Genomic DNA, 9,951 nt, shown 5'->3' with positions numbered 1-9,951 from the left:
GATGCCATTGCTCGTGATGAGATGAACTGAGTGGTTTGAGATTTTTGTAAATTTAGCCTGAGATCTGATCTCGGCTCTCAATGAAAGCACCAATGACGGTAATAATCTGTTTACCGGTATATTATTTGAGTATGAATATTATCAAGTATTTGAATACAGTATTGAGCGTCGTGCTCAGTGTACAAGTGAGTTCAGTATGTATTGTCCAAGTTCAAGTGTTGTCCCCCCACTATGTGGTTGTGAGTCCTTTTATTCCTTTCAGCTCAGTAACGGAGCATTGAAGAGGAGTTGAACGTTGGACATCAATACCTAGGTGTTGAATGCTAAGGAGCTGAACGTTGGTCATCAATGCCGAGGAGCTGAACGTTGGCCATCAATGCTGAGGAGTTGGACCGTTGCGCATTGATGCTGAGGAGTGAGGTGTCTTGGTAGTTTGAACGGCACCTGTCTTGGTTATGACGACGGTTCCGGGTCGGGTACCCAATTACCCTGTCACTAGTGTCCATAACAATGTTGAATCCATATATACCTCCATTTTTTATCCTCAGATCTAGAGTAAAATATACATTTGAACGCCAAACTTTCCCTCACCGCTCTTGTCCTTAAAGATGCGTGGAGGAAGTAAATCGCCAAATATGCTTCAACCTAACCTATAGACTCCAAGATATTTATACACTAGCTAGTGTTCAAAAGGGCTGTAACTGCCCATCTTTTTCTCGGGGCTGGTCCCGACTCGACCACGAGGCTGGGTGGAGCACAAACGTGGTCAAAAAGGGCGTAACTGCCCATCCTTTTCTCGGGACAATTATGAGGCCAAATTAATTTTTTGAAAAAAATCATATTTGTCTTGTCAAGACATCAGAATCTCTCTTGTAATCGTATTACATGCATAAGTCATTAATACAAAGCTTTGTCTTCCTAAGTCAATATCTTGTCTTTGTCATTCATTCTTTTATTATCAATTTGGCTAATTCAGAGAATCCAAGTAAATTTATTCCCTCACTTATAGTAAAACCCTCTAATTTCCAACGAAACAATAAAGAAAAAAGAGGTATATTTGGGTGATGAGACTTTTCATGCACATTTACTGTAGTGTGACAGGGATGATGGATGGTCCAACCCAAAGGCTATTAGAGCAGCTAAAATGGTAGGATTCTGAGCAGTGACAGAGTGAAGCAGCATAGAGGATAAAAGGCAAAACATTGAAGAAGGCTGAGCAGCAGCTCGGGGATTGCATTCAGAGTTGAGAGAGAGGATCTATGGGAATGGTGGGGGTGAGGAAGCAGTAGTCAACCAGGGCAGAATAGTCACGAGCTGAGACTGCAAACTGGGTTGGCAGCACAAAACACAAACCCTTTAACTCCCACTGTAACCGTATTAACTGTGATGTTTCACTTTCTGCGGCCTAGCTTTGGTTTTACCCACTTGGCTGGCTGGCTGGCTGGGTTTCTACTGCCCCTGAGGAATCTTTTGGTCATCAGAGGCTGCAGGTTGTGTACTTGGATGGGGAAAGAATGGGGACTGGACTGCTTATTATGTATATGGCAGTGTATTAATTGTACACGCGTGGGTTGGATTCGACATTTTCTGCCTGGCCTCTCTTCCCCTTCACATTATTCCATACTCCATTTTATTTTTTTTTTTTTTTTTTTTTTTTGTATTTCTCATCATTCTTTTTTGTTTATATACCATTCCCATGTCTACCATTCATTTCACAAGGTAATTCAAATTCAGCTGGAGTCACACTTATTGGGCGAGACAATGTGTAAGATGCACGTATGCCTTTTTTTGGAACTTTGAATGGCTATAGAATTAGCTAAGCTCGTTTCGAATATGCTAGAATGATACATGTACCAGTTATATACATGTTTAAATAGGTTTTGGGTACTCCATTGTTCTCCGAACTTGGACATGTATTATTTTATCTATCCGAACCAGATTAGCAACTACACACACATATAAACATAAGTGTTTTTTTTTTCATGCTAGATTTGCTTCTATTTTGAAATTTGAAATTATAATCATTTTGAAAAAATTAAATAATAACGTAATGCTATAGCCTATATATATGCTAATTTAATTTATAGTAATGATTAACTACCCAAAATATTGAATTATTATAAAATGGATCATGATCCACTAACTTAATTAAATTCTTTTTTTTTCAATTTTAGTTTATTTTTTAATATATATATATATATACACAAATAAAATTGATATATAAAAAATATCATTAAATAACAGTTCTAATTAAGGGTCCTTTTAAAATTTGGAAAATATTTTTCAGAAAATGATTTCCAAAAAATGACTCATTTTCTAAAAAATAATTTAATTTTCTATTGGTGGAAAGTCATAAAACTCTATTTTTCTGTTAGACTGAAAGTTAATAAATTGTATTTGTTCTGTTTGGTTCAAATTCTTGAAAATGAACATATTATTTGTTATAAATAATAATACTAATAATTGTTATAAAATAATAATATTTCACCTGTTTCATTTTATTTGTCCTACTAATTACTATTCATTGGTCAAATCAACTTTTTTTTTGTTTATTTTCTTTATTATTTTTACTTGTTTTTAATTTTGATTTTTTGTGTTTAATATAGTACTAGTAGTGTAGTTTCTAAATATATAAAATTTATATACTAATACTTAACTTAATATTATGAAAAACTAAATTCAAAATAACTTCAGTTAGACATTGTTAACCGAAGTAGCCACATAAAATATGACAGAGGGAGTATTATATTTGGTTTGGTGGCAGTGGTGGCGGTTGCGGTTGTGCGGTGGTGGTAATAATAATAATAATAATAATAATAATAATAATAATAATAATAATAATAATATGGAAACTAGTTTGGAAAGATTTTCATTTTACAAATATAGTTATTAATATCTCATAGACTAAAGATTTTTATGCACATTAAAATTTCACAAAGATATATTTAGATGTTCTGTTATCAATTTTCTAATGAAGGGTGAATACAATTTCACAAACATGTTCCATCCAAACTATAACGTGAATTCTATTATATATAACATTTCAAACCTCAACTATTGTATAAAATCTCACATTAACATGGCACAACCTTTGCAAGAGTTGAATCTCTAATTTTACCTCTATATATATTAGACTTACCAAGAGCTCCAATCTGCTGATTTGATTTGAAAACAACGTAACAAAACTTTAATGTACGTTATACAACCTTCAACCTTGTCCATAAATAATTAAACTTTATGTCTGTCTGTGTCTTAATTAGCCCATTTATTAAGGTTCCATGATTTGTTATGGAGAAACAGCAAAACCTCATCTGATCTGGTCCAGTCTGCATTGAATTGAATACCTTCAATTCTTCCCAACTTCTCTATGTCTTTAATTTAACTGGCTGAGACATCATGGCCAGGATGTGGTACACAAGATAAGGTATCCTTAAATCTTTTTTGCATGCTTTGCTTTAATTTGATGTGAACAGCACAGTATGTATTTGGGATTGGGTGCCCAAAATCGCATCATCTTGAGACCAACCCCTCCTAGTACTCATATATGATGATGATGATGATATATTGATATATGATAGGTAGCTTTATCATGTAAAATGATTAGAAATATAATATATGCTACTATATATGTAGGTAGTGTGTGCATGATGAGGTATTGGTCCCTAAGTGTGTGTCTCCAACCAGCATATATATAGCAATGGAATAATATATATCTTAATTAACTTTTGGGTGGTTCGGCTCTATGAGAAGTGTTACATGTACTTTTGAACTTTTATCTCATTTTATGTGTTTGATTTAGTTTATAAGATTTAATTCAAGTTATTTACGGTTTAATTTTTGTAATGTTTGGTTCAATATTATTAGTGTATGAAATTTATATAGTCAGGTTGATGCTAATTATTCTGGCCCAACACAAACCAAACTACTAAAATGAGAATAATGAAAGTTTAAGGATCCAATTAAGAGCTCAAAGGTTGCAATAAAGACCGAGAGTCTATAGTTCCTAATAGATAGTTTGTTGTACATTATAAGTGTTGGGCAACGGTTCGGAGAGTAAAGTTCAATATCTTGTCATCAAAATGTTGCTTTAATTGCTTGTTATGTAAGTATACTGAAATAAAGTTATGTCTTTCACTACTAGCTATAGCTTTTGGCATAATGGTAATCGATTCATCTTGACAATTGATATCATAGCATGTCACAAATTCGAACATGTTGTACAATTGAGGCTGGCAGATGTCGAATCCATTTCGAACCCCATTAAAAGCATATTGTGCAGTTAAGACTGTCGGCATTAAGTCCAATTCGAATCCTATTGAAAGCATCTTGTGTAGTTGAGGCTGATAGCAATTCGAATCCTATTGAAAGCATCTTGTGTAGTTGAGGTTGACAGCAGGATCGCGCGGACAATGCCCGTATTTCTATGTTACACTAAAAATTTGTGCCTTTTGGGGAAGGTTGAACAACACTTGAATCCTTGTCCTAAGATCAGTGAATCTTTGCAAGCATTTGGTTCACTACTTTTGGTGTGGAAATTTAAAAAGTTAAAAAATAAAAATGAAGTGATCGTTTATATATGGCTGAAGTTTGTGCTATTTATAAATAGTTTTTGCTTTGTTAGGATAACAGTTTTCGTTCGATTAATTAAGTTGTTCTCGTCTATAATTTGTTGGATTGTTGTTAATAAAGTGAAATATTCATCAAACTTTAACTTAAAAATTTCCTTTTTATTTAATTGTTTGCGCTCAATTTGTTATTAATAGTTATTTTTATCTAGTTTATTATCAAACAGACAAAATATTATTTATACTAATACTCATCCTGACCACTAAATATTTGATTTCGATTCCATATCTGATCGAGCCAAATGCCCCCATCGTGTTAACCAAATCAATCAACGTAACGTCCCATTGGCAAAAGCTCGACATAATAACAACTGCACACAATAAGGTCTAGGGAGGATATGAATTGAAGGCAACAAGGCACCCCACCCCATGTGTGAAAAGGGTCCCCATTTGCATTTGTCTTCAATTGGCTCATGTTTTTCCCCCTCATCTTTCATCTTTTTTTCTACTAATAATTGTGATCTTTCTCAAACACTAGTGCTGCTCTTTCCACATCTTTGAAAAATCGGATCATATTTGCACAATGCATATCTCATCATCATCATCATCTTTTTTTTTTTCTTTTTTTTTTTTTCTTTTAAATGTGAAAAGAGGTCGGCTAGGGATCCTCCACCATATGATCCCCATGATTGCTTGGCCACAATGGATTGCATAGCTCTCGATTGGGACACGTCTTAACTATGGAGAGAAAAACGAGAGCAAGAGATCAAGAATAAAAACAAAATAAAACAAAAAATAAATAAATAAAGAAGTTAAGATTTACGGGGTTCGACAATTTGCTTACGTACATGGGAGCAAAATGAGTTTAAAAAAATATATAGTGGTGATTTGCATTGCTCTGTTCCATTTTGCTCCATTATACTCTTGCACATGCCATCAATTGTTATATTGTGAATGTTGTCTAGATTATGTACGTTCAATTAATAAATTATATACATATTACAATTAACATATTATGTAGACTGCAGTTAATCTATTATATTATGTACCTTTAGTTTATTTATCGTACCATACATAATAGATTAATGGTAGGTATATATATATATATATATATATTACCTAATATATATACATAATATATATATAATCTTAATGTCTTTTGTACTAGGATCTATTATGCAATGTGAACCCTAGTTTATGCATGGCCTAATTTGTGACCTATCATCTTTTAATAACATATGAGATATACACAACATACCGATAATTGGTTGATCAATCAAATAAGCTAGCTCATGACTTTGCTGGCCAGATCGAGTAGTTGTAGGGTGCTGCTTTCTATATGAACGACGAATGTAAGCAATTAACTTGTGAACTATTAAGATGTGTCTTGCAATTTACCTCATTTATCTATCCAGACTTTAAGAAAGAGACTCTCCGAGTACGAATTCAATCCTTTTAATTTATTTTCCACAATTGGATTGAGACGCCGTACTTGGCAGCGGCGCTCTTTTTCTTCCATATATATTGTGTCCTTGTCAGCACATGTATGTATGTACATATATGCACGGTTAGCGCAATTGATGTGGAGTGGAGATATATAAAATTTGTGCATGTTACTCCCTCGTGGAATTATTGCAACTCACAATCATCCTTCTTAGACTATTGCATGCATATATCTATATATTTTCATCCACGACATATATGACAATCAATCGCCTCCCACCCCAACTTGTTCCAATAATCTCAAACTTCCCTTCGTTGTTCAATGGCTTATATATGTGAAATAATTATATATTGTATTGTGTCGTCATGTCAGCTGATAGGATGTTAAAGCACACATTATTTGATAAGGTTCTAGACTTGGAGTTTTTAAGGTAGAGATAGAGTCTAAAGCCAACTGTAATTCATAAATTTATTTTTTTGAAAGCGTAGTTCATAAATTTATAATGGATGCATGAATTAGTAATATCAATGAGAATAGTAGCTAATGAAATAATATTCCATTATAGTCAAAGAAAAGGGAGTTGAGCAAAAAAAAAAAAAAATAGGGAGATGATCTAACATAAACGTTTAGGGATCAGACAAATAATCTCAAGCTCACTTCAGTCCTAAATAATCTTTCTTCTACGTGCTTTTTCTCTGATCTCCAAATCCCCTTCACTCCATCCATGGTCATGGCTGCATGTGGAACTGATGCTCTATTTTTACCGTTATGGTTTCCACATTATATGCATGTTTGTATCATGCTTATCCATTTAACACTCTATATTATTTATTTTTATATATGGAGAAATCAATTTTAGCCCTTAGTAGCTATGGTCCCCAAGTCATGCATATGCTCTTACATACATTTTTCTTGAGCTTATGATATGATTGACTTTACAAGAGATCGTAGAGAAGTACTTAAGTTAGCTAGTGTCAAATCTCTATTCTTGACTTAGCTTTTATGGTAGAACTCGGGTATTGACTTGTGTGCCTATGATACGTACCATTCTTGAGAGGTTCGATTGGTGCGTGCGTGCGTGGGAAAGGGGTCCACTCATTTAGTGCAACATATGCCAGAGTTGAAAAATAGAAAACAAAGAATTGAAGTGAACGCAACCTAAAGAGTACTTTTTTAAAAAATATATTTAGACTATATGAAGATCTAAAAGACGAGCTACACACCTATGTGTTTGGAAATGGCTTGATCTAAAACTTACTATTTAAGTGATTATTTTTGCATAAGGTATTATCCTAACATCATTATCCTTTTTTGCATGCGGCATTAAATATCTATACCACTGTGAGACTAATCTCGTAAAATTTAACTATGGAAGATGGGATGTGAAAAACTGAGGGGATACAAACATTATTCTTGCAAAAATGAGCTGAGTAATGTGGATAATCCAATTAAGTTTACGTTTATTTGTCTTATGTTTTAGACACATATTACAGAGGTTCTGGCGTCCAAGGGGACCTATAAAACATATTTTTAGGGTTGAATCTCTTGATATCTAAAGTTAATTTTGCATGCAACTGTGTTGTTGAGCATATAATAATATATATACAGTTCAAGCATTAATTTAAATTTATAGTTGTAATTCGATTAACACATCTTTTTAATTATTTAATGTAGTTGGATTCCAAAAGGTTAAATGTTAAGTTTGAATCTCTGCAGCTAGCACACGTGAGTGAGAATTACATTGTTAATTTTTTTTAGTTGAAATGGGATATAACCATATGGCTGAAAAAAAATGTTAGGCGTTACTCGGGCGCCTAGGCAGTGATTAATCGGTGCCTAGGCGCTTGTGTATTTTTTATTTTTTAAAAACTTATTTAAAATTTTTAGTTTTTTAGGACTTGATAATTATAAACTATTTAATACTTTAATAATTAATGCTAAAATATTAAATATTAACCTAAAAACATAATTCTGAATAATTAAGGGTTATTACCCCCAAAACAATGACATTTTGATTGAAATTACCCATTAAGAAAAAACAAAAGAACAATAGCTAATCATCCGACTAGGCGGCTTAGTCAGCGTCCTAGGCGGTTATTAACGCCTAGGCGGTCACCTTGACCACCGATTACGGGGATGCGCTAGGCGGTCGGCTGACGTTTAGGCGGGATTTTTGCAACAGTACACTGGATATAACATGGTAATTTTTCTTTGATTAATTAATTTATTGTTGTTTGATGTTGAGGAAACTAGTCCTTGTGCTTCTAGAACATCGGACAAACAACTTATTACAGCTCGGAAAAGTTGATGTTTCTCTCTGGACCAACAACATGATCGATCGTAATCATGGATTAATAATGCTTAGCTGTTTATATTCATGACATCCACTTCTTCCAAGATCAAAATATGATGAATGCAACCTATGAGAAATGATTCTTGAATCTTGATCATATACATTATATTGTATGTGTACATAAGTGTCTTTATTGACTTCTATCTGTAATGGTATTTGAAGATTTTTATTGTATTTTTACTATTTAGTTGAGACGAGTATCTGATTTTATATTTTTGACTAATATTGTTATATGAGTCGATATCCTTGACATATAATGCATATATAGATGTTTTGCCGGGTCGGAGCGTGGGAGGCCTTTGGGGTTGGGGAATTAACATTTTGACAACAGAGTTAAAGAATAGGCGCATTAACAGTTTACTTACCAACTGCTTCAAACGTGGACAGCTGCTTCAAACATTGACAGTTCACCTACCAACTGTTTCAAACAATTAGGTTAATTGATATATACATTTTTTTATTAACTCATGGTGAAGTTGGTCAAATCAACAGTAACAATAAAAAATACTTTAAAATTTTTATTATTTAAAAAAAAAGGCATGTCAAGAAATGAATGTTAATTCTTAGTGGAGTCAACTAATTCACGTGTAACAATTAAAAAAAATAAAGAATTTTTTTAACTGTTATACCAAAGAATGAAATATTATGTGATGATTTTAATGCAAGACGGTGATTTTCTATTTTAAATATAGTATTACCTTACTATCAAGTATTCATATAAAAACGTATTAACACAATATTATTGGATGGTAAGGGTCAAACTCATTAAGACTTCAAAGCCCAAACCACAAAGGGCTTTATAAACATGGCCCAAATTGTGACCATTTCTAGACAAATGCGGCTAATTATATTGTGAAACGTGTCAACATTACAAGATAGAATATTAATAAATGTAGATGTTTAATGTACTAGCTAAATATTTATTTTTAGGTAATATATTAAAAAATAATACGGAGTGTATATTAAAAATGAATTTATATATTAGTGACCTATTTTACAAAGTGAACCATGAACAACAGTATAATGATCGAGCAATCCCTTCAAACTTTCACATAACAATGACTAATACCTAATCGAATGTCAATTCCTACAACCTTAGCTTATATGGATAAGAGAAGAGAGATGAGAGAGATGAAAGTTAATTTGCATTCCAAAGGGTGCATGAAATGCATATGCTTGATTTTTTTTATTTGCGTGGCCTTATGCTGGTAAATAAGTGAGACCCTATTAAAGTATAAATAAACTCCGAATTGAAGAAAGTTATTGGCGTGAATATTACGGAGTATAAATTTTCTTTTGAATAATACGTAGTAGAATTTAGATCAGTTATGAAAACTTAATTTTGAGTCAATATAATCACAAATACATATACTAACTATTGGGTCAAGGCTGGACTAGGGACCCCCAAAATTTTGGGGCCCGTGTTGTTGCACATCTTGCACGCCCCTAAAATCCGGCTCTAACAACGCACATGCCCTACTGACGCCAGCTAATTTTTTTTTTCTTCTTTTTTCCTTGGCATTGGTTAAAAAAACCTCATTTTGGATTTGAGTGGTTTAGGTTACTCTAATAATGAATTCCGTAAATCA

This window comes from Ipomoea triloba, chromosome 5, assembly GCF_003576645.1.
Source record: "Ipomoea triloba cultivar NCNSP0323 chromosome 5, ASM357664v1".
NCBI classification, from domain to species: Eukaryota; Viridiplantae; Streptophyta; class Magnoliopsida; order Solanales; family Convolvulaceae; genus Ipomoea; species Ipomoea triloba.
This window is presented reverse-complemented; position numbering follows the sequence as displayed.